Source organism: Genypterus blacodes, unplaced genomic scaffold (genome assembly GCF_046128005.1).
Source record: "Genypterus blacodes isolate CSIRO-AG114 ecotype Tasmania unplaced genomic scaffold, CSIRO-AGI_Gbla_v1 ptg000012l_1, whole genome shotgun sequence".
NCBI lineage: Eukaryota > Metazoa > Chordata > Actinopteri > Ophidiiformes > Ophidiidae > Genypterus > Genypterus blacodes.
In genome coordinates, this window is record NW_027466826.1 from 8081564 (window position 1) to 8106853 (window position 25290).

The window sequence follows — 25290 nt, forward strand, 5'->3', positions numbered from 1 at the left end:
ACACATGCCTAATCAGTATGTAAAATATGAAATAAGGACAAATGATATGGAAGTGAAACATCTCATTTCTTCCCCAGTCAGATGAGCATGTTTGAATAGCAAACATTAGAATAGCAAAGCACCCATTTGGCTTTTATGTGGTGGAGCCTCGCGTTTTAGTTGGCACACGGTTCAATATTTGAACAGTATTTACAGCCAGATAGATAGAGAGAAAAAAGTGTTTTAACTCAAAAATTATATTGCTTGGAGTGATAGTGGTAGTAATAAAGAAGTTATTGACCAAATGATATTGATCGACAGCTCCTCGGGCAAAACGAGCCGACCTTGGTCTCCCTCTGTGCCTTGCCCTCCTCCCCCTGCCTGCCTCCCTCCACCCTCCTCCCCCGGAATTCAATAATATATTATTTTACACAGTTAAAAGCTGGACAACAAATAGCTGCACAGCACAAGGTGAGGAATTGCTGGTAAATTTTCGTGGCTATTTGCCTGTAGGAATTTGGCAAAGGAGTGTGTGAGGGTGATTAAAATCAAGGCTCCAGTCAAGGCTTGATTAGGGGTTGCCATTCAACAGAAGGCACGGCGGAGAAAGGAAAAAAAAAAGGTTAGGAAGATAGGAAAACCAGAGGCTATATGTTTCTTCCTCTGCTCGGCATAAATCTACGGTGGCCGAGAACCGCCACCGCTGCAAATAAAAGAAGCGCTGCAAAAATAAAAAGCTGGTGCAAAAATAAAAAAGGCGATGCAAATAAAAGAAAGTCTGCAAAAAAGAAACGCTACTGCAAATAAAAGAAAGTCTGCAAAAATAAAAAAGTCGGTGCAAAAATAAAAACGGTGATGCAAATAAAAAAGCCACAACGGAAGTGGGTTACCGGGGACTGTTTTTGCCGATGCACCTGTGTGAGTAGAAGACGACGCCGACGCACCTGTGTGAGGAGAAGAAGACGGCGACGACGACGACGACGACGAGAAGAAACTACGAGTAGGAAAACGAACTAGAAAGTAAGTGAACATGATAGTGTTTAATGTCGCTACGTGTACTTTTTAATGTGTTATTTGGTTAGGCCAGGTAACCCCAGGTTTGAAGGTGAACTGGAGAATGCCGGTGTATTGTTAGCTTCGGCTAACACGGGGAGACCACTAACCAGATGTCAGTTTGACATCATAGCTGGAGTTTGAGTTATTGGATGACATCGTTTTGTTAGCGTGATGCCATCACACTCATTTATTTAAGTAGCTTCAGATTCAAACAGCTTCAGCAGCATTGGAGACACACTTTCTGGACCAACATCTGACTGTGACTCTGTGAGTGAGCTCGTTTTGTGGTGACTATCTACAGTGAAGACAGCTTATTACTGTCGTTGTTGTTGTTTGTATCATTAATAATCATGCTAACAATAATCTAAGGCGTGGGTAACAGAAGTTATGTGGATGAATGTGAAGTTTAAGCTGTGTGGGGTGGCCAGGGACCTTTGAGAAAGAACCATGACCATAATGTCAGATTGAATCCTAAACTTGACTGTTTTTGCTTTGTCATTTACCAGGTCATGTTTTGTCCATTCTGTGGGGTGAACCTTCCATCCGTCCTGGTATATTGTGGCTCATGCTGTAGAAATGTCAGGTTCCTAAGGAGTCTTCAAGATGAAGGTACATTTCTTTCTGACAGTTAATGAGGTTCTTAAACATGATGGATTGCTATGCTTTTTCAGAGAATATACTGTCTGTTAGTCATGAATATACCACTTCATATGGTGAAATCCATAACAGAGGCATGTGGAATACAATGAATTTGAAGACATGAAAAATTAAGAAAGTTTCTTAGTCTAGTAGGCTACTGATCCCTGTAAAAAAATCCTATGCAACAATTTTGAGTGTTTTGCACTATGCTACTTTTATATAAAGACATTTTCAATTAATTAACTTTAACGAGTGCATTGAATAGCTTGATTCCTCAATAACTAATCACTAACTACCATGTCACCCACACATGATAATCTTAACAATCTCATTTATTCACCTCTGTAAAAATTGAAAATGTTCATTATGCAGTTCATCATTTAGCCTCTAATATAGTGTCCTCCGTCCTACCCCTCAGGTCCTGAAGCTAGTACTCCAGTGGATGAACTTATCCAAAAATATTTCACAGAGGGCCATAGTTATGAAATAATAGTGGACTTACTGAAAACCAAACACAACACATCAGTCAGTTTTCGCAATCTACAAAAAAGACTAAAACATGCAAGCCTGACCAGAAGGATCAACTACACTCCAATTGCTACTGTGCAGGCAGCTATTTCCGAGGAGCTAAAGGGATCAGGCCAGCTTTTAGGGTATAGAGCGATGTTGCAGATTCTGAAACGGAAACACTCTCTTGTCGTCAGACAAGACGATGCACCTAATGGCAGAGCTGGATCCATGTGGAACAGAGAATCGCTGCAGACGTAGATTTGTTCGAAGGGCATATCATTCAATGGGACCAAACGAAACCTGGCACGTTGATGGGTATAATAAATTAAAACCTTTTGGAATTGGCATAAGTGGCTGCATTGATGGCTTCTCCAGAAAAATTATGTGGCTGAATTGTGGAAAGACGAACAACGACCCTTCAGTAATTGCTCAAAACTACATCAACTGTGTAGTTGAGCATGGAGTTTTTCCAAAGCGGCTCCGCACAGATTGCGGCACTGAAAATGGAATAATGGCCGCCATTCAATGTACCATGAGATCAGAGCATGCAGACGAGTTTGCAGGAGCTTAAAGCCACATGTATGGCACTTCAACATCCAACCAGCGGATTGAAAGCTGGTTCCGGAAACAAAGGTTTCTGTCACTTTTAATTCATTTATGTTTTACTTGACCCTGGATTATTGTATTTGCTGTATGCATTTATATTATTTCTCAGTTTAATGTATATTGCTGTGCTTTTTAAAGGAAAGGGTATATTGTAGTGAAATCTCCAAAAGGCATGAGTCAGTAGTAAGTGGACTTGTACATTAATCTAAACCTCTTGAAGAACGATGACCTGGATGAATTTGTGTTTTCTATCTAGGAGCCAATTTTGGATGGATCTGTTCAGTGACTTGAGGGAGAGGCATCTCTTCAATGGCAGCCCTGCAAACACAAAGTTCACCTCCTGGAGTCACCTTATTTATTATTAATTACGTAAAAACTGAAATAATGTGGTGCTCTAAAATGTGGGTACTTAACTGCACTTGAAAATATTTTGTAACATTTTGATTATAAAATTTAAGATTCACAATAAAGTTTTCCCTCATGTGCAATGCTTTCTCTAATATTTGATACTTAGTTTAACCTAAGATCATTGCTTGTCTTTGGGTCTCTGCATCCTTGTCCTGTAAGAAACTCTGGAGATAATTGTAATGACCATGAAAGTGAAACTTAATTGATGTGTTGCTCAGTGTGAACACTTTCCTGTACTTGCTCCTAGCAATTGTGGTTTCCCAGCATCTGCCCAAACCCTGAACCACATCACCAGCATCATGCCAGTGCCAGCAACTCCTGCTGGGGATGAGCATGAAACTCTTTTTGGAGAACTGCAACGACAGAGTGGTGTAAGAGCTCCTTTGCAGTGGGAATCAGCTGTAGAGAACTACATCACCCTGAAAAACATGGCTGGTCTGTAAAAATTTTAGGGACATATTTGTGTTGTGACAACACCAAAACAAACTTCTTTTTATGTGTCGTATTTGCTGCTGCTGTATATTGCTGCTGTCATTTTCTTCTCTCCCCTGTCATTTGGCAGAGGCTTTTGTCCAAAGCAACGTACAAATGTCTGTAATAAAGTTGTCTATGCCTGAAAAAATCTTAAAAAAAAAAAAAAAGAACAGTCTGTAGTTTTTTTATTTATTTTTTATTTAAAGAAACAAGCTGAAGCTGCAAGCACATTCCTGATATCAAATACAATAAAAATGTGCGGTCTTGACAACAGTCTAAAAATGAAATGTTTAATATAATGTACACAAACATGGATCTCTAGGTCAGAGCGTGACACATTCTTTTAAGTAGTTTAAGCCTTGATTGTGTGACAATATTTTCAGACAAGGCTAAGTGTGAACGATAGACTATGTTTCGGAGCTACAATTACCAGAGCTGCTGAATCAGTGCTTGACTCTCCATCTGCAGGTTCCCATATCTGGAAGTAAAAAACAATATATCAGTGAGCACTTCAAATTTGATTGACAGAACTAGAGCTGAACAAATTTGAACATAAATATTGAAGTTTGTAAAATATGTGTAGGCCAGGACACTGCAACATTTACTGTAATTTAAAATGCTATTTTGGCACGTTTCATCAGAAACATGGCTTCTATGTAAAATCTAGAAACATTTTCATTTTCAGACAGAACTTACAATATAATCAATGTAAGACACAACAAATGTGGCACTCACCAATGTATCAGCTGCACTGAATTCTGCAGAGCTTGGACTCATGATGATCACCTCTGAATCCGACAAAGTCGTTTCGGAGGCTGCTGGTGTCCACAAAAAGGACAATTCATTATGATCTGCAAAAAACAAACAAAAAAAACAAGTATCATTAGGTTGCTTTGGATTTAAATTGCATGAACATTTTAGCCGTCAGTTCAATACCTCAATCTGACATTATGGTCATGGTATTTTCACAAAAGTCCCTGGCCACCTCACACAGCTTAAACTTCACATTCATCCAAATAACTATTGTTACCCACGCCTTAGATTATTGTTAGCATGACTATTAATGATACAAGCAACAACAACAACGATAGTAATAAGCTGTAGCCGTCAGTTGCTTCCACTCTCGTTAGTGGTCTCCCCGTGTTAGCCGAAGCTAACAATACACCGGCATTCTCCAGTTCAACTTCAAACCTGGGGTTACCTGGCCTAACCAAATAACACATTAAAAAGTACACGTAGCGACATTAAACACTATCATGTTCACTTACTTTCTAGTTCGTTTTCCTATTCGTAGTTTCTTCTCGTCGTCGTCGCCGTCTTCTTCTCCTCACACAGGTGCGTCGGCGTCGTCTTCTACTCACACAGGTGCATCGGCAAAAACAGTCCCCGGTAACCCTCTTCCGTTGTGGCTTTTTTATTTGCATCACCGTTTTTATTTTTGCACCGACTTTTTTATTTTTGCAGACTTTCTTTTATTTGCAGTAGCGTTTCTTTTTTGCAGACTTTCTTTTATTTGCATCGCCTTTTTTATTTTTGCACCAGCTTTTTATTTTTGCACACCAGCTTTTTTATTTTTGCAGCGCTTCTTTTATTTGCAGCGGTGGCGGTTCTCGGCCACCGTATAAATCAGATAATGACCTTGAAGTCTTTGCACCAGAGAGGCAGCGGTAACTACATCCAAGCTCTGTCCCCGATTTATTCACAAGGTCAGCAGTGAGAAACAATGGCCATTGATTTGGTTCTAAAGAGGTGGGGAGGAAAAGCCTGGGTGATTGTCATAGTGTGCACCTTTAAAAGTCTACTTTAGCACAATGTATGGATTGGGTTATCTTTAATAATAAGCTTCAAAAAATCTGGAAGAAACGGGAAGTCGCCATTATTGACCATAGCGATCAGCTCGCATTGATTTCCACTTGAAAGATACTTTTGTCCTCACACACATTGTGTCCACACATGCAACCGAATGATGAGTTTGGTCTGGTTTAGTTCGATACACTCATACACACATACAAAACAGATATTATGACTTGTTCCACGAAAAAGACCTTTAGGATTCAATAACATAGGAAATAACTTAAGATGTCTTTATAGTTAATCTAATCCTTAAAATAGTTGAATATCTTACTGCCCACTTTCCAGCTCTTTCTTGTCAGCTATAACTGCAAAATAGATGGAATATGTTTCTACAACAGATCAAGATTTAGTGTTTGTACTTTAAATATACATCACTTTGGATGAAAATAATAGTATTGCTTAGGATATCCTCTGAAAAATATAATATTATTAATCAAAACAAGACTTGACATTTGCTTAACCTCTGCTTTTCGTTGCGTTTCTTGTGTGTATGCTCTTACATGAGCACAGTGGGCTTTTAGTGAATATGGGAAAGAGCTGTGATCATCAACTATGCTGTTTTCTTGCCAAATGCTGTGGGACTCAACACAATATTTTCCCAGTTGCTCTGAAAAAGTCACCACATTTGTCACCAGCTTGTTTTGAGAAATTAAGTAAGCAGACTGGTCTGAGAGGTCACTAAACACGGCGGTACAATCGCCAAGTTGGATGGAGTCACATTTGTTTAGTTGGCGCTGGCTGTGGAGCACATTCTGTGTAGGAGGGAGGTATTTTCCCGACCATCACAGGATTTTCAGTCATTCTCTGCAGCGTTTTGCACTTCTCACAGTCATCTGCACGCCAACGAGCTGACTGCACAATAAGTGACTGCCTCTCCTCTCTTAGTCACATCTGCATCATCTGTACTGGAATGGAAGAAGACAAGAGACGAGACATAAGTGCTCTGTAAAAAACAGTCTCTAGAACCTCCTATGAAGGAATCTGGGACCTGGGAAACAATTTACCACAAAAGGACGTGATAGCTCAACTGTCATGTGTCAAGTTTATTCTTCATCCTTCCTCTTTTCTCTCTGGACAATCTTCATCTCCATCCCTGAATACCGCTAATCAACAATGTTCAATGCATCTTCAAGTAATTTCATGAAGAGGTCGCAGGTTCAGCAACCATTACTGGTGGCGACGGAGAGAAGCGACAGAACCAAAAAAAAGGAGGAAAGCATCAGATCATCTATAAGGCATGCTATCATCCTCACCTCACTTATCCTGTGTGAACACAATCGCCTTGTTCGTTTGCATGTCAGGGACGCTGATGGAGAGGGAGATGGTTATGCTCAGTAAAATATTCATCTGCATCTGCTTGCAGGCCAGCCGAGTGAAACATCTACGACTTGGCAGACATGGAAGCCGGGAAAATAAATAAATAAGTCTTTGCATCCATTATTGAAGTGCCAGGATGTTATCAATTCATGCAAGGTCAAAAACGGGAGATTTCAATTTGCGCCGCCCGCCCCTCCCGCATGTCGAGAACAAAGATTTCACCTTTGTTGGGTTCAAACTCTTCGTCTCTTAGCTCAATCTTTGTAGTTAATATACATGCCGATCCGTGACAGTAACGGTAAATGTGTGTTATAGTTGGTTTTGGTTCTGCGCTTACAAGCCCTCTGAAGACTGAGCATGACGTTACAAGATATGACCTTACATCTCGCAACTTCAAGATCAGCACACAAGTCTCTTCCCTCCAGCACACAGCACACACACACACATACACGCAGAGAGGCACACATTTGCTGTGTGTTTGCTGTGAGAGAGCTCCTCATTTACATCAATTATGGATAGTCATCTTCCATCCTTGTGGCCTGGTGCTGCATATTTCATGGAGAAGGGGGTATTTTATGAGTTAATGTGTCCAGTTGACATGCCTCTGAAAGCACTGGCCTGTCCCTTACACTGTGTGCAGGGTTGGGGAAGAGCACGCAAACACAAATCCTCTGTGTGTGTGTGTGTGTGTGTGTGTTCCTTTTCAACCTCTTCCCCCAGCCAAACATTATGCATCCAGCACAAATGCACCCCGCCCCCCCCCCCCAGCCCCCCACCCCCCCCCCCCCCCCATCCCCTCAACCTCTGGAAGTGACTGGAGTTTTCTTTTTCTTGCCTCGTCTGTTTGCAACTCGGAGAAGTCGTGAAAAATACACCAAAAAAGGCAACGCAGCCGTTTCACAAAAAAAGGAAACGTGTGGGATACTTAAATGTGGAATTAAAAACGCGATGGTACCAGCAACTTACTTCCTACACGACTTTTCACCCCCTTTTCCGAAACGCCTGTAAACAAAGCTGATAATGGCATTCATTATGCGTGCTCTCCTCTCCGTCACTCTCCCTCCTTCTCACTTTTTCATCACCCCCATACACCCACCCACCCATCCATGATCCCCCTCTCTGCTCCACCACTATTTCTCTCCTCGCCCTCTTGCCAGCCTGTTAGGGAGGTGTTACCAGCAGCTGGTGCCTTTGCATAATGTGCGAGGTGTTTATGTGCTTTTTCATTTATGTGAGTGTGTGTATGTGTGTGTATGTGTGTGTGTGTGTGTCGGAGAGACACAGAGAGAATGTGGGAAAGAACGGAGGCTGTTCTCGGATGGTACAAATTGCTTTTTTGACCCCGTAATTAGTGGCAGAAGACACTCGGAAGGAGCTGGTGATGAAGCTCCTGTGGCCAGATTTCAACATGGATGCATAAATTATCATTTATGGAGCACTAATGGCCTGTTGAGTTATCCTCTAAGACCTCGTGCTGCCACGCCATCTCTGTGATCGTCCACAGCCTCAGCGTGTTCCTACTTTGTGCGTTATCGCAATGACATGAACATTTAATATGACATGAAAGAATCATATTTCCCCTCCTTCTGCTGCTTCCACTCCTCTTTCCTTCCCTTTATTCCCACTTCCTACCTGTCCCATTGCCTTTCCTCTGCCCTAACTCCTTCTTCTCTGCTCTCCCGTACGTCCTACCATCTCTTCCACCCTCCCGTCCTGTCCGTTCTTCAACACCATTTGTCTTTTCTCTCTTCTCCTTGTCTTCACTTCATTCCATGTTCCATTGTTGCATCTTCCTGTTCTCCTTTCTCCTTCATTTCTGTTTAAAATCCAGAATTTTAAACAGAACAATCCCAAATTTGCTTTTACAGTGGAAGTCCTCGAATCTGTCCACACACGGTGACAAAACACTACATCTCGTCTGTTTCACAGCGAGATCTTTTTCCTGTGAAGCCGCTGAAACACTCATCGCCGTTCGTCAGTCTCACCCTTTCCCTTCTATCTTCATTTACTCTTTGATCCACTTCAGGTCTCCTCTTGTTGTAGAAGCGACTAAAGGTCATTCCTACACATGTAAGCCTCCTGCTGTAAGTCTCCACCACATGAGTACACAAAGGCCCCGCAGACCCCAGATGCATCGAGGATAATAATCATTTTCCTGCTTGATCAGATGTTTGTCAGATGCCTTTGTCTGGTGATTCAGGGCTACTAACACACATCTCTGTATGTGTGTGTGTGTGTCAGCTTGTCACGGACTACTGGACAACTCTAAATTTAGACCTGCACTTAGCGGCCTGAGTTGGATGGAGCAGCGAATGGCAGCGACTACACACTCTGAGTGGGACACACATCAGGGAACAAACACACAGACGCAGCTGCAGCGGCCAGTGTACGACCCCTGTGCCACTTACTTAAATCATAATATGTAGATCACTGAACTCAAAATTGAATCTAAATTTAAATTCCTCTTGGCCTGGAGAGGTTCTTACAGTACTTTGAATAAGCATCCTCTCAGTTATGTGTTGTATAATAAACCAGACATATTGTTTTAAATACGCACATGTGAGGGTTAAAGTTGAGAAAATGTATGTGTGTTTATGTTTCACATCCATCTGTAAGGTGTTTGACACTAAGTGAGTGAAATCTGCCCTGGAAACATCTGTCATTACAGAAGAGTGTAGAACCGAATGAAATTAGACACATCAATTCTGTGATCCATCACTCTCCATTATCTCCTCCACAAGGTGAGGAAAGGAGAGAATGGCCCATGGATACTGCAACACACACACACACACACACACGCGCACACACACACACACACACACAAACACACACACTCACACACACACACATTCATGTCTCTGTAACACCCAAGCTGCTGCATATTCTCTGTTATATAATGTAATGATATAGATAACAACATACAGGTTGTTTTCATATATACACCTCATACACATTTCATACACACGTCATGTGTCCCCAACAACAGTATGGGCTTGATTCTCTGATCAGTCGAAGTCAGCATTCAAAGGGTCTTTTTCTCTGCCCGTCACACACACACACAGATGCAGAAGGTTCTCTGTAAGCTCTTTGGGTGGCACATTAACGCCTCGCACACACACACACACACACACACACGCACACACACGCACACGCACACGCACACGCACACGCACACGCACATGCACACGCACACACACACACATAGTATGATTAAGATACAACTTCAGTTTATCAAGACGCCCTAAAACTGGGTAGTAAATTTTTTCCACGGCGCCCAAACAATCCAGCCCGCAAAGAAAGGGGGGTCGGGGAGGTTCAGAGACTCCTGTAACAGAGCTGAAGTAGCTCCTGGACTGTTTGAATCATCACTTAGCGGCGCCCCACCACATCTTCAAACACACTGCACCGCTCCATGAGTTCCCCCAAGATGTCTGCGGCTAACTCTGCCTTGAAAGCACCCAGATTTTTGCCAGTGTGTGCACTTTTAATTGCACTCCCATCACTTGCCCCCCAGCTCCTTAAATTCCTCACCCTCCCTCTCTCTCTCCCTCTCTCCCTCTCTCTCTCTCACTCTCGCTCTCTCTCTCTCTCTCTCTCTCTGTGTCTCTCTCTCCCATGCTGCCCCTAGCTCACCCATTCTCCACTCACTCCTCCCACTTTCCCTCTCTCTCGTTTTGCCTTTTTAGCCCTTTTCTATCTCTCTGTCCATTCTTCAAAGGGGGACGCTCGTTCACTTTATTTTAATTTCATAGCCGAGGCCTGCGGGGTAGCAATGAGAGATGAGTGAGGGAGAGAAATAAGAAACTCTTGCTTTTATTTTACAGCGATGTGGCGCTGTGGTGTTGGGGCAGACTTTGATGGGGGGGGCGGTTGCTCTCACCAGGCATGTGTGCACGGCCTCGTAAACAAACGGATAACTCTCACAGAACTGTGTTAAACGTACCGCCTTGTGTTTGTGCTTGCTTGGCCATTTGTTGTGCCTTGTTCTGTTAAGCTGGAAACCCTGAAGGCAGGTATTTGTATACATAAACACATATAATTAGTTGCCAATACCTCTACAAGGTCAATATTTCAGGATCTACAGAGGCGGCCCTGGTTTTGGCTCGATCTGAATGCATTTGTGAGCTTATCCAGTGTAGTTTGAAAGTGGTCGCAGGGTTTTTATAGTGTAAGGTCATGTGATCCTTGGTTTTAAGATGAAACTTAATGTTAAGAGGATTTCACAAACAACGTCAGCAATGGGTGTCTGTGGACGTGTGTGTGTGTGTGGGTGTGTGTGTGTGTGTGTGTGTGTGTGTGTGTGTGTGTGTTTTGCCTCTACCTCCCTGGACTTGCAAGCAGTACATCTCGTGCTCTCTCTCCCTCTCTCTCTCTCTCTCTCTCTGTGTGTGTGTGTGTGTGTGTGTGTGTGTGTGTGTGTGTGTGTGTGTGTGTGTGTGCGTCAGCGTGCAGGTGTAGAGGCTCGGTGAAAGATGAGCCCCGACGACGCGCTGTCCACCTTGCCCTTTGGCTATTTCTGTAACCGCGCCTTTCCCCAGCGTCGGTTGCGTAATGATCTGGGAGAAAGAGATTGCTCTTTGTTTGTTGTCTCTATCAGCCATAACTGGGCCTCAATGCCAGAAGGTCGAGTGTACAGAATAAGAACAGGCTTACACAACACAGGAAACACACACACACACACACACACCTTTGATGTGAAACAAGGATTGTGTGAATGTCTCTCAGATTGAGGGCAGTGATTGATTTCAGACCTCCTTGTAACAGCAGAAAACAGAGGTACACACACTAAGTGTAAATGTATGTATGTCTAATGTTAAAGGAAGAGAAGAGTTTGTTGATATGATTGTGGGGCTGTAAATAGACATTAAAGCTCAGAATAGAGTTCAGGGGTCAGGACTTTGCCCTGAATTCAGTCTTGTAGAAAGACATCGGTCTCATACAGATCCTGTCTTTCTCGATACCATTGATAGATCTTAACCCCTTTGCTTAAGTGAACTCTGACTTGAACCTCAGCCATCCAGAGCCTAAAGCGGGTTCCAGGTGGTAACAGGATCATTTCAGAAAGAAAAGATATTGAGATGTGCAGTTCACAGACAAACTACAGGCAAAGTTATCATTTCATTACTCGTGTCAACAGGTGTCAGTACAGTGCAAGAACTTACATTGGTTTCTTTTTTTAGGTTTCTTTTGTTTTTATGTGCAAAGCAGGTTATGTGAGGCATTGTCAATAATTAATAAAGTCTCTATGTGAGCCGTGAAATCAGATCTCCTTGAGAAAAAAAAAGCACTATATGAAAATTTCAACTCACTTCAACAAACTTGCAGCTTTGTTTTTGTTTTACGGCACAATTGGTGACATTAGAAAAGTTTATAATCGGTTACAAATTTGAGATATGACCTATGTGATGCTGCATCATCTCTGTTTGGCCCGCTAACAACAAACTGATCTCAAAGTTAAAGGTACAAGATGTTTTAAGCATTTTGTCCGTGACATAATTAATGCTAATCGTGTTTTGTGTGTGAGTTTCTTCACTCTCCTCTTAGTTTGCCAGAATGACATTTTGGCTCTCATATTTGGAAAAGCAACAAACCTGTGTGGGGTCTTTCTCCAACGCTGTGGGGATGAAGAGGAGACATAAATAAACATCAAACAAAAATGTGATTTTACCTGTTTGATCATTAACTTTCTCCCAGTTCTTACCTTCCAACACGTACCAGCACTCAGGAGGACGCGAAAAGGGAGACGTGGAGTGCGGGAGGAAGGAGAGCTGAAGGCGGAATGTCCGCCAGGAATACAAGCAGCGGCTTTGCCAAATACAAAAACAGGGCCGTCTCTTTCTCTCTTTCTCTCTCTCTCTCTCTCTCTCTTTCCTCTTTCTTCATCCTTCTATTTTATTCCCTTTGTTAGAGGAACACGGCGTGCAGGACTTCAGAGGAGGCGGCAATGAGCACATCAAAGCCCGCCGACAGATTGTGGCCCAACGGACACACTCCAAGTGGCTAAATTTGTTTGTTGGAAATGTAGAAAAGCCGAACGCAAAGTGGGGAAATGAAAGCGGCGTCTTTCTTTTGTTATTTTTCTCTTTTTCTCGGACTCTGTTACGCTGTTACGCCCGTGTATTTCTTCCTCTCACAGTTCCAAAATGTCAAAGGTGATGACAGTCACGCCAGCGCCTTGTTTTTGTCGGAAGCTCGTTTTTCTTTGGGGTTGGGGAGGTTTGTGTCCTTCCTCTATCCTTTATTTCTCTTTCTCTCCCTCTCTCTCTTTCCCTTTCTCTCTCTCTCTCCCTCTCTCTCTTTCTCTCTCTCGCCGACTCTTCTGACAAGCTCTCTTTGAGTTCAGCCCACATGGCTCTGGGCGAAAATCAATGCCCATATGTGTCTTCAGCTGCTCTGCACTGGAGTGATGAAGGTTATGAGAGAGAAAGAAAGAGAGATGAGGAGAATCGAGAGAATCCAAGGGTCCGCTGATTACAGACAAAATATTCATCAGCGCTAACAAATTGTGCATCTGTTTACCGGAATAATGGATGAATAATTAAAAGAGAAACGCTCTCGGACTTTCTTTTTTTTCTCCCATCTGCCCCAGGTGCTGTTTTTGGTCAGTGATGGATGGGGAGAGGGCAGACTAATTGCGGAAAGTGTTGGTGCAGGAATTAAAGATTATTACCAGAGGATTCAGCCAGGAATTAATTCAGACCAGCATTCAATGACCATTAGCCTACATAGTGCGCTGCGAAGTTCACCGACCCCGAGTGGTGAATCGCAGACACACTATTGATCGCCATCACAGTGCTTCATTGTTTAGATGTCATGGCTAAGGCTGCTCGTTTGTTTAATTGTTTCTCGTTGAATTGTAAAGTAGTGAGTGGGAGGCAAATGAAAGAAGCTTTTCAAACAGTTACAGCTTAACAAGACACTTTTAGGAGGGGGTGGCAAATGAGACGGGCTGGAATAATCTCACATCATCTTTGCTTCAATCTCACTGTCGTTTTCGTGTGATTTAGGCGACACTTTTTAGGTAACGCGGACGAAGACTCGCTTCTACTCCAAGTTGTTGTGATGACTGAAACCTTTGGGAAAACTACAGGTTTCTTAAACCAAGCACATCGTCCCTATCGTATCAGAGCAGTGTCAGTCATCACAGAGTTCTGGTGCCGCTCAGTTTGGCAGAGCACCCTGGGGCCATGTTCTAGTCCATTCTTCGCCCATTCCGTGTTTTACAGCTGCAGACTTCTCCTGGTTTCCAAGGCGTTTTTTTTTTCCTTTCTGCACTGACCCTTTTTAGAAATTCTGCGGAGACCACGAGTACTTCCTTGGACTGTCGATGCTCCCCGGATCTTTTGCTTCATGCCGACCTCTTGGCCTGCTCTCTCTCCGGTTTTGATCTCCCTTTCCCGTCTCCTTGGCCCCCCGGAGGGTGTCAGCGCTGGCTGAAGGGAATTTCAGGGGGCTTCAAGGGGCCTTTCAATCCTTCATCCAGGTCTTAGTGTTCAAAGACCTTGGCCCATCATCCAGCTGTACGCACACACACACAACCACACACACACACAGCCACACACACACACACACACACACACACACACTCTCAGGACTTGGTTTACTGGTGTGCATATGTATAACATACACACAATATTATGGAGAAAGAAGGGAAAACAGGAAAGAGTGATGGAGGAAGTAAAGCGAGAGAGGAGGAGCTGCTCTGAATTTCGGAATTAGATCAAAAAGAACTCCTGTGAGACGGAGCCTTAGTACAATCAAAATGAGATTAAAATCGCCAGTGAGTAGAATGTACAATAGGCATGTGGGATATGTAATCAATACACTCGCTGCTATAGACAGCAACGAAGAAAGACACACAATAATGAGGTTGACTGCTGATCTGTGTGCGTGTGTGTCTGTGCAGAATTATACACCTTATATAGAATCTAACATCCAGCTCGAGTGTTTGCATCACATTGGACGTATTATGTTCCCTTTCCAGGTTTGAGAATTCTTTGTTACGTAGAGAATAAGGTATATAAGAGACGAAGGTAACTTAAATCAAAGTGGACATAGGTCTTGAATTGTGTTGTAAACCGCAGTGTTCCCTAATTTAACAGTGCCTTCGGGGAGTCTAACGGCTCCAGCCTGGATGGAGAAACCAGATGTGCCCTCTGCCAGAGGAAATAGCCGCTGGCCGATCAACCATAAAACGCCACCGCTTACCCAACGGATTTCACGCCAAAGTGATAGGCAGGGCTGGGAGGAAGAGGAAGAGGAAGAGGAAGGGGAGCCAGGCCGTTTTTTGGCTGTAACTTCTCCGAAATCTATCAGAAACACGCACCTAGACTGCCACAGAGTTGGGAGGGTGATTTAGGAGTCGACAGATTGTGTCACGGGAAAGGGGTGGTGGTGGTGGTGGTGGGGGGGGGGGGGGGAGTGTGTGTGGAAGTGCGCATACAGTGAGCTATAGTGTGGGTGTGTGTGTGTGCTCAATATGCTTTGCAAGATGTGTGCGAGAATCTGTGAACATGGCGTACTTTGCTGTCTGTTTGTTGGTTTGGAAGCACATCTACATACAGTATATGTGTGTGTATGTATGTCCGCGTAATGATGCCTTTGTGTGTGTGTGTGCGTGTGTGTGTGTGTGTGTGTGTGTGTGTGTGTGTGTGTCTGAACGTATACGTCCTTCAGTGTTTCAGTGGGAAAACTGTGTGTGCACTAGGCTTGCGAGACCTTATCTAGATGTCCTAGTTATCGATTTGGCGACACAGCAGATAAGAAAGGATGAATCCCCCTCTCTCTCTCCCCCCCCCCATGCCCACAGCCCCCACCCCTCCTCTCACACAACCCCAACCTCCTTACACATATCTGCCACCCCCACACCTCCCACCCACCCACACCCAAACATGTACTATGTGTGAAATAGACGTTTAAAGCACGCTACCGTAATCTATTTATATCTCATATATAAAATTTCGAAAAATTGTGGAAGAGTATATATTTCAATCTTATTCTAGGGCCAGTTATGACAAAAAGACTGATCTGAATGAATTACCTTACAAAGCCGTTTATAGCGATATGAATGTTTACTCTACTACAGTTTAAAATATCGCATAAATGCTATCGAATTAAGATTTGAATTTTAAATGTTTTTAAACAGGTTTTATTTCTGCATTATTTATTTCTAGTTTAAAGTTCTTTTCACACAAATTTTATGTTCCCTCACACCCAAACTTGTATTGTGTTTGTGCTGGTATTCAAATCTGGTGGTAAGGACACCACAGAATAACAGCACACACACAAATGTAAAAAAAATTTGCTGAAAAATAAGCTACAATGACTGAAAGTTACTTTTTCCAAGATGTAAAACATTTGCTGTTAACAAGTATATGGGTGACTCCGTCAAAGTAAAGTGCTGGGTTAAGGTATAATGTGGACTCATATTACCAGCACAGTGTGACTGCGTGTGCCATTGTTAGTATAATCTGACCCCAATGTACTCAGTGAGAGAGAGTTTGAGTCTCATGTACCATTGAAACTAAAAATCACCCAAGTCTTGTGAGTCACACAAACACTGACCCCTCAATTACAATTCCTCACAATTAGTGTCACTTTACTTTACTTCCTCCATTTATCACCTCCATACATATCACAATGTCTCTCTCTGCTCTCTGTGAAACATCAAATCATGAATTCTTTGTCTGCAGTAAAGTAACAGATGTCGATTCTTGACTATGTCCAACATCTCTGAAAAAGAGCTTTACACCAGGAGTTCAGTCTGTAAATGTCATTACCAGGAAAACATTAAATCCTGTATGTATTGTATTAATGTATGAATTTAAGTTATATATGACAGTAATTGGAAGGTGACTGGGCTCTGACACCAGATGATTCATATTTGAAACTAAAAAACATTACATTTCCACTTTGTGCCAGTTCAATTCTGATGTAACGAAGGTATTATTATCTTTCTTTTTTTATTCGATTGATAAGATTTCTTATATATATATATAGTGTCATCCTAGAGTTACTGAGTTCTGCAGTGACCACAGAGGGCAGATGTAGCTCACACACACACACACTTCAGACTGGAGCTCCTTTTTACAGCAGAAAAGCCAGAGCATGGGGTTGGATGGTTGCCAGGGCGACGTGAAGATTGACAGACTTTCCAGCCACAGACAAAATGCAGTTGTTAGAGCTAATTTCAAATCCCGAATTTGAGGTTTAAAGAGCAATTCACTGCAGGGGGAAAAGTAGAGAGAGTATAGATTGACTTTAGTGGACTGTGAGAATGTATGGGGATGGTAAAAAATAATCCTACATTTCTGAATAAGGACATTTTATAGGAGAGTTTGGGGGTAATGCTTAGCTCAGATTAGCTTTTGCTGAGGGTGTCACATTGTCACAAATATGACAAAGGAGCACATAATGACTTCTAGCCTGAATGGCATTTACATAAACTATATTCGGGTATTCTGTCACCAACCACTGAACACAACTGTAATGCAGCCCTGCTAGTATACACTACAATATACATTACATCCACACAGAACTAATCATAATCATATTAATAATCCAAATTGTTCAACATAGAATACTAGAAACAAAGCAAAGAATAAAACATGTCACTTATTTTCAAACACAGCATAGAAACAAGATAAGATGAAGCCTTCACTCTCCCTCACAGTGTCTCTTATCCAACATAAAGCCAGATTGTGAACCTTCGTCTTGGATCAGGCCCCATTTCTTTCAACGAGGGTGCTGTAAAATTAGTGTTAAATAATTTGTAAGATTTAACTCTGATACTTGAGATTTGCCTTACAGGACTTTAAAGGTGTAAGATAAAGCTGTCTACACCAGGAGGGAAGTTTATAGATGTTGTCTATGGGTCATCACCACCTCTAACAAATGATTGATGCCGCTGTTTGAGAGTCCTGGTCCAAATCTCATTCATCATCTCTCCACACACACACACCACACACACACACACACACACACACACACACACACACACACACACTGTATGTAGATGTCTGGAGAACGAGAGCAACAGTGATATGATACCTGTGCTGATTGTTCCTTTTTTTAATGTCATTTTGACCAATTGATGAGTTGTTTGTAGGAAATAATCACAAACAATCTACACAAAAAACATTTATGTTCTTTATCAAGTCTCATTTAAACTGTTTGGGTTCCAGCTTCTCCTGTGTGAGGATTTACTGCTTCTTTGTTAATATAGATAGAAGATATTTGTGGACGTCACTTTGGGTTTATGGAGCATCAAACAGGCATTTTATGTACACGGCAAAAAATGTTGTGAAACACACTGACAATGTTCATTATCACATTCTTTTTCCCACAGATTGTTATTTCCTGACATATGTCCCGCAATTGTCAAGCGATGAGTTTTGTTATGTTATTAACCATAAAGCCAAGAGATCGCACATCTATAAAAAGAAAATAATGTTGTTTTTCACGTCAGTTCTTCTTTTTCACGCTTGCTCAGGCTAATAACGGCAAAACCTGTTTGTGTTTTGTGGCCTTGCACTCGACTTCCCCCTCCTCCTCCTCCTCCTCCTCCCCCTCCTCCTCATCATCCTCCTCCTCCTCGCTAACCACTGGCTCGATGCTTCTGCCCGAGTGCCTCCCTCTGAAAACGGCACTTGGTTGAACAATTAATTATTCTAATGATAGACCTGCGCTTGGCGGTGGTGCTTTAAACAGGGACAGGGAGAGAGAGTGCAAGAGAGAGAGAGAGAGAGAGAGAGAGAGAGAGAGAGAGAGAGAGAGTGACACAGATGCAGATATCTGCTGTAATCCTTTGTGAGGCTATAAACTGGTTGAGGGTGGCAGTGTTGGTGTGTGTGCCACATTTTGCCATGTTGTTTACGAGTGTGTGTGTGTCGTGAACATAACATGATCAAATACTTCACATAGGTGGATGTTGGATGGATGATAAGTGTACATTTCCTTGTTATAGTGTTGAGATGTGGGTTAGTTGGTCAATAGCCCCGAGCACAACCAAATCCGTAGAGGCCTTGACCACTTGACCACACATCAGCTCCACTACACTGCCCCCAGGCATCTCTCTCACTCACGCACACACACACTCTCACACACACACAAGGATGCATATACTGTATGTGCATGCAGGAATGCAGCTACACGCACACATGCGTTCAAGCTCGCAAAGATGCATGCATATGTACAAATTCACCTTTTTTCTCATCTCCGGGAATCTGGTTTTAACATGAACTGGGTCAAACGCAACACAGTTGTGTACGCACAGACACACACGCAAACACAAATACAACACACTCCTCCCTCTACGATGTCTTACTAGGGCACATGGTAGACAAAACCACTCTTGCGCTCTGAACAACCACCCAGTTTCGTTGTTCCATGAAGTTATCCCACAAATTTCAAACCTGCTTTCCTCCTCCACCACACAGACACACACACACATACACACAAACACACACACCACCTTGTCCCCTCAGCTTGATGTGAAAAAAACTACATAAATTGCTGATTTCACAACTACTTTCATACTTTTGCATGCAGCTTTAGTTGTTTTACACTTTGAGACCAACCTGCCCCCCCCCCCCTTTCCCCTACAATCCTTTCATTTGTCCCTTGTTCTTCTTCTTCTCCTACTCCTTCTTCTCCCTCCTTCATGGCTGTTGCACTATGAATGCCAACACACACCGTGAATCCCTCGCGGTGAATGCGGGGGAGGTGGGGGGGAGGTGAGGAGGAAGAAAGGAGGAGGCGGAGAGGAAGAAGATGGGAAACCAGGATAGGAACAAAGGACGGGGGGGAAGAAATAACGGGAGGAAGACAAGACAGAGGGCAGAAGGAGAAAAGAGGTGTGTGTCACTTCAGTAAAGTACGTTGTCATCGTCAAGGCGATGCCAGTCACTCAGTCAGTCAGTCAGTCAGTCAGGCTCATTGGCATCAAGATAGATGCACGGGTTTCCATTTGCATATGCTATTCAGAGCAGGGGCCCCTCTCTCTCTCTCTCTCTCTCTCTCTCTCTCTCTCTCTTTATTGTTTTTAATCAGAGGCGAATGTCAACAGAATAAATGAAGTTGCGCGGCGAAGTGAAATTTTTATCACATCAGTGGGGGATGGTGTGTGTGTGTGTGGCGGGGGAGGTGGTGGTGGTGGTGGTGGTAGGGATGATGATGATGATGCCTCCGCACATACCTCCCACCCGACACCCCTTCACACACGCACACACACACACACACACACACACACACACACACACACACACACACACCCTCCCCAACCCTCCACCTCCATTCATCACGGGCCATATTGAGGGAGTGAAATTCAGTGGCGGTGCTGGTAATCAATGGAAGGGCTCCATATGGCGGGGATCAAAGGTGTCACATAGTGTGTGGTTCTGCTTTATTGCCAGCCAGCACTGTTAATTGGACAACAAGATCAGAGGCAATATTAAAATCCAATTAAATTGATATGAACAGATTGCCAAGTGATGTACACTAATGTATAATTGAGTATCAAGCAAATGCGAGTGGCCCGTCTCGAGCGCCGAGCTGCTGAATAAATGATGGGCGAGCCGTAGAGGACGGAAACAAGTTTGCACATTAGCCCCCCCACCCACCACCACCACCACCTTCCCTACTTTCTCGTTCCCCTTGCTTCCTTCACTCTCTCGGCCCTCAGATGTGGAGGGACACGTTTTTTTCGCAACCTTTTTTGGGGTTTTGGCTGACATTCTTAAAGGGACATTTTCATCCTGCATAATAAGGGCAGGGGAAGTGTCTGTCTGTCTGTGTGTGTGTGTGGGTGTGTGTGTCTATGTTGCGATTAGGGCGGAGGAGGAGGGGGGGCTAAGGTTTTGCATGCGTATGTGCATCCGTACGCGCGTGTCAAATGTGCGTGTCCAAAGAGAGGGCGGGGCTGGCGTGTAACATTTTAAACAGGGTAATTCCATCACACGCAGACGGCTTTAATTTAAGCTTAATAAAATCTAAATGATTTATTGCCTTTTTTTTCCCCCCGCCGCTGCAAAAGCAAGTGCGTGTTGTGGCGCTTTGGTTAATCGGGCATAAACACGGACAGCCTCCGTCTCAGCGGAGAGGCTCGTCGGCGTGGAGTGCTCTTTAAGAAGAAGAAATAAATAAGCAGATAAAGAAGGATGCGCTGACACCATTTAACAGACCAACGAGGCCTCGGCCAAGGTGACATTCACTGATAAGGTGCACTTGGACTGCAGCCCAAAATAATCAAAAGTTCATCACCGCTCATTCATTTATTAATTGAATATTTTTAGCCTTGACTTAATGCGTTGAGCTGTAGTGCTAATTCGTGACATTGGGACGCTGATAAGGAGATTTACATTTCAAATTTTAATGATATTTGGCTCCAGCGATCACTCCCCCTTTTTTTTTTTTTTTTTTTGGACTAATCATTTATTTCTGTTGTTTTGGTTGCAGTCCAGCATATGCTGTGTTTCTTCCTCCCCCCTCCCCCACCTCCCCTCTTTCTTGCATTAAGCTGGTTTCCTTAATTAAGCGGGCACGGGGCTCATTAACTGCCATGGCGATGGGGTGGCATGATGTGCCCGTCTCAGTTCCCGCCGGCGATGCCCGGACAAAGTGCCTGGGGAGCAGGTGCTGACAAGGTCGAGGTGGCAGCGTGCCATCTGGACTGAGGCTCGGGCCCCAATCGCCGCCTGGCTCTTTGTAGCTATAGTCGTGGCTAATGCCATCCACCAACAACCCCCGACTCAAAGACATCAAAACAGCGCTCGGGCTCTTAGGAGATCTGTGGACTTAACAACCGCTAAAACAAAGGCACAATAATTGGTTTTGGCGCAATCTGTCCTTCGTTTTCCACTCAAGGAGCTTTTGTGGTTAATAAGTGAGCTCTGAACAGAAGGCACATTGAAGGTTTTCTTCATTTAGGCGTGATGCACTTACATTTGCATAACATAGATTTCTATGGAAAACGCTAAGCATATAAATTTATGCAAAGATTACAATACACAATTCTCCTAAAATAATAAACATAACTTAGCATTGGATTTCCTCCAATAAAACAGCTTGACTGTTGAGTGTAAAATATGATGCCTGACCAAAAAGAAAATAATAAGAACCGCTGTGTGATTTGGTACATGGTAATGGTCTATGAACTGTTCCTCTGTAAAGTCTTGTGGCTGAACCTTCTACCAGAGGCACCGCAGCATCTACATTTAGCCCCACAGCAAAAGGCTGATATTACTGTGCGGACAGTTTAAAGAGGTAAAATTTGCCTTTATCTGGAAACCTTAAATGGTTGGTAGTGAATAAAAATGTTCCTACTCACAGATCCAACCTGGATCTCAAATGGTATCAGTAATTACTAATCCCAAATTACAACTAAATGAAATGACAGGGATCAAATGTTCACCATGAAGAGTCTTCGTTTTCTTCTCATTTACTACAACCGTCTGTACAAACATATTATCAGCTATTTGTAGGCTGAGCACCATGTGTGGGAACGCGGCGTCAGATCCGCTTCTCCCTCCCTGACACCGGTGCGGTTCTGTCCTCCCTTCCCACCAAACGACAGATTGTCACACGGTTCTCATGCCTTTGACTCATGAAGTTCCTTGTTGCACTCTATTTGAGGCGACCGTTCCACTCTCGGGCCTTCTGATCACAAGGTCTGCACACACATAAAGACATAAACCCAGAAGGAAACCCATACTTAAGCACTGGTCATTCCCAACTCCCTCCTTCCCCACATTATTTTACAACCTCAGTGGCCTCTTTGCCGGAGGCCCTGGCTGTCATTACGCGGTCCAGTGTTTGGATTTGCAAGCGTTCACCCTCTGATTTGGTGAACGGATGCTTTCTTTAAAAAACGAAGGTATAAAACACGGTTTAATCCTTTTTGCCTAAACATAAAGACGTGAGGGTCATTAAGGGCCCTGGACTTTTGGGGTAACGCGGATCCTGAGTGAGCCACATATGGATGCTGAGACGAGCTCAAAGGGAGCATAGATCCCTCTGTTTATTTTAGAGATTTCTTGCAGGCTGGTTTGTGGTCAGCCATGTGGTGCAAGACCATACATGAAAGGAAATGTTGGATTTGAATGCAGGAGTGGTAACGGGGCCGTCGCACACAAAAGACGAGGTAGATGGATGCGGGAATACTGTGGAACCGCGCCTCACACGGCGAGTGACGAGCGCAAATATGATATGAATTTCGATCTTGTGATTATGTGGTGATGCTTCTTTTAGCACGTGACTTGTTTCCTTTGACTTTGGTGCAAACGCAGGAAGTGAGTCTGTCTTTCTCTTCATTCATTGTTCACTCTAACAGGTTTGCTTTTTCCCTCAGTGTTCTTAACTCCTATATTTTACTTTTTTTAAGGTAAAATAGAAAAAATCTCAGAAAACCTAAATTTTTTGGCAATGATTCAACTAATTTATTTCAGTCCCGGTGTTTCATAGGACACGTTTTGCCTTGTATTGTCTTTTTGACAGCTGCTGTTTGTTAATTGGCGGGACATCACACTGCTGCCGCTGCTCTCTGTCTGGGTCCGAATAAAATATGTGAAATATGCTGTTTAATGATTTAATTTCATAATCTGAATGTACAGAATAATTTAAAATAATTTTTATTTTTAAAATAGTCTTTAAAATGGGTGTTGGACGTTTAATTAATATTTTCTTAAAGCGAGTGGTCCTTGATTCTCTTTTCAGTTTGTAATCTCATACCGTGTGTGTAATCTTACTGATAATTAAATGCACATAACTTTGACCATTGACGCGCTGACACACACGCAGGAGTATATAAGTTGAACTGGTGTTTGCCTGTATAGGGATAAACAGAGCAGAGTCTGAGGGATTTACCTCCCATAATTTAATCCTCCGCTCGCTAATCTGGTGTGAACCTCTAAACCCTCCTGCACACAAAAGTTGACCGACATAATCCCCAGCATATAGCCACGGCCACTCATTCCCTCACTTTGAGGATTGCAAGAAGACAAAATTAGTCCTCTCGTCATTACCACAGACTCTTTTTTTGCATGTTTTGCCATCTTCCTCTGTTTTTCATTCTCCTGTCAATCACGGGCTATATCCCTCCATCTGCTGTCCATCTCCCCGTTGCCACATGAGAGACGAGGGATTGAAAGAAAGATGGAAATTCAAGAAAGGCATGCAAAACAGAAACCAAACAAGGCAGTGGGAAAAAATGTGGAAAATAATAAATGTGCAGTTCCAGTTGTGCTGGCTTCAGATTATTAGCACTGAATCTGTCTGCATACAGGAAATTACAGGGAAAACACACAGTTTCCCAGCACATCTTCGTCATCCACATACTGTACTGTACAGTACTGTAACAGATTACCCCGTGTTGTTGATATACAACGGCTGAAGTGGCCGACGAGCCTGGACGAAGTGACTCCTTTCCACCCCGCTGCTAAAATAAACCACATTATTTGGAGAAAATTCATGATTAGGGCGAAAGGAAAAGAAGGCCCCCCGGTTAGGGGGCGAATGGGTGGAAGAATGAGTGGCGGAGGGAGGAAGGATGGTGGGTGGAGATGGATGGATGGGGTGGGGTGTGGGGGGGCACAGTAGGGGGCTAATTCTCCCCATGCCCTGCTGCAGCTGTGCCCCTGAAACTGACTGACAGATCCCTATGCGTAGGGGGGTTTCTGCATATGTCAGAACAGTGAGGGGCCAGTGTTGCCAACTTTCTGTTACAGTTTTCACACTTTCTATAGCTGCTGATCTTCAACTTTGTGTCTGGGGAGCAGCACCGTCACAAACATTCCTCCTCCTGGCCTAAAGGTGATTTTGGACCTTTGTGGACTTGGTATTTCAAAATTTCATCAGGGGGATTAAGAGCACTGAGTGTCAGAGATTTGACATATATAGAAAATCTGTTATGTATGATCCCCAAATTTAAAGTATTGTCTCCAAAGGGCATTTTTTAATTGATAAAAAATATATAATAATACATACTGTAGCACATAATTGAAAGGACATATATGCATATAGACATGAGGTTAAATATCTTACAATTATACAGCCTTTTTGATGTGATGAGCACTGGAAACTGAATTCTCAAAGCAAAAGAACAAAGCAGTAAAAATAAAACAGCATCACGTGAAGCCACACACCTTGCACCTTGCATATTTAATCATCTTAATCTTTTCCCTAATGCTCAGCATATTTGAGGAGTTTTGGTAGTTGGCTACCTCACTGGAGCTGCATGAGTCATAGCAGCACACATTACTTATCTACCAGTTGCTGCTTTCAAACTTTAACCTTGTAATTATCCCACATTACTGGCAACTACACCGTTTGTGTCTCTGTTTTGTACAGTTTTGCGTAACACTACTTCATATTTTATAGCTATCCATCCAAAATGCATAGAGAGGACTTTGTCTGAGCCATGCAAACAACTATTAAAAGAACTTTAAAAGGTTT

The 25290-nt window shown here is 43.1% G+C and overlaps 2 long non-coding RNA genes across 3 annotated transcripts; one reads left to right on the plus strand and one right to left on the minus strand.

The window, feature by feature from the left end:
* The first annotated feature begins 869 nt into the window (after positions 1-869).
* On the plus strand, positions 870-3758 carry LOC143009924 (uncharacterized). Of its 2 annotated transcripts, XR_012964741.1 has the most exons (4): positions 870-999; positions 1542-1644; positions 3047-3191; positions 3446-3758. It is a non-coding gene; the product is annotated as an uncharacterized LOC143009924 (long non-coding RNA). The 2 variants fall into 2 exon arrangements; XR_012964740.1 differs by lacking the exon at positions 3446-3758 and having other exon boundaries at positions 871-999; positions 3047-3310.
* Positions 3759-3892: 134 nt separating this feature from the next.
* Positions 3893-5203, minus strand: LOC143009936 (uncharacterized). Its single transcript, XR_012964743.1, has 3 exons — positions 4941-5203; positions 4408-4523; positions 3893-4150 (listed from the first exon to the last, which is right to left on the minus strand). It is a non-coding gene; the product is annotated as an uncharacterized LOC143009936 (long non-coding RNA).
* Between the last annotated feature and the right edge of the window lie 20087 nt (positions 5204-25290).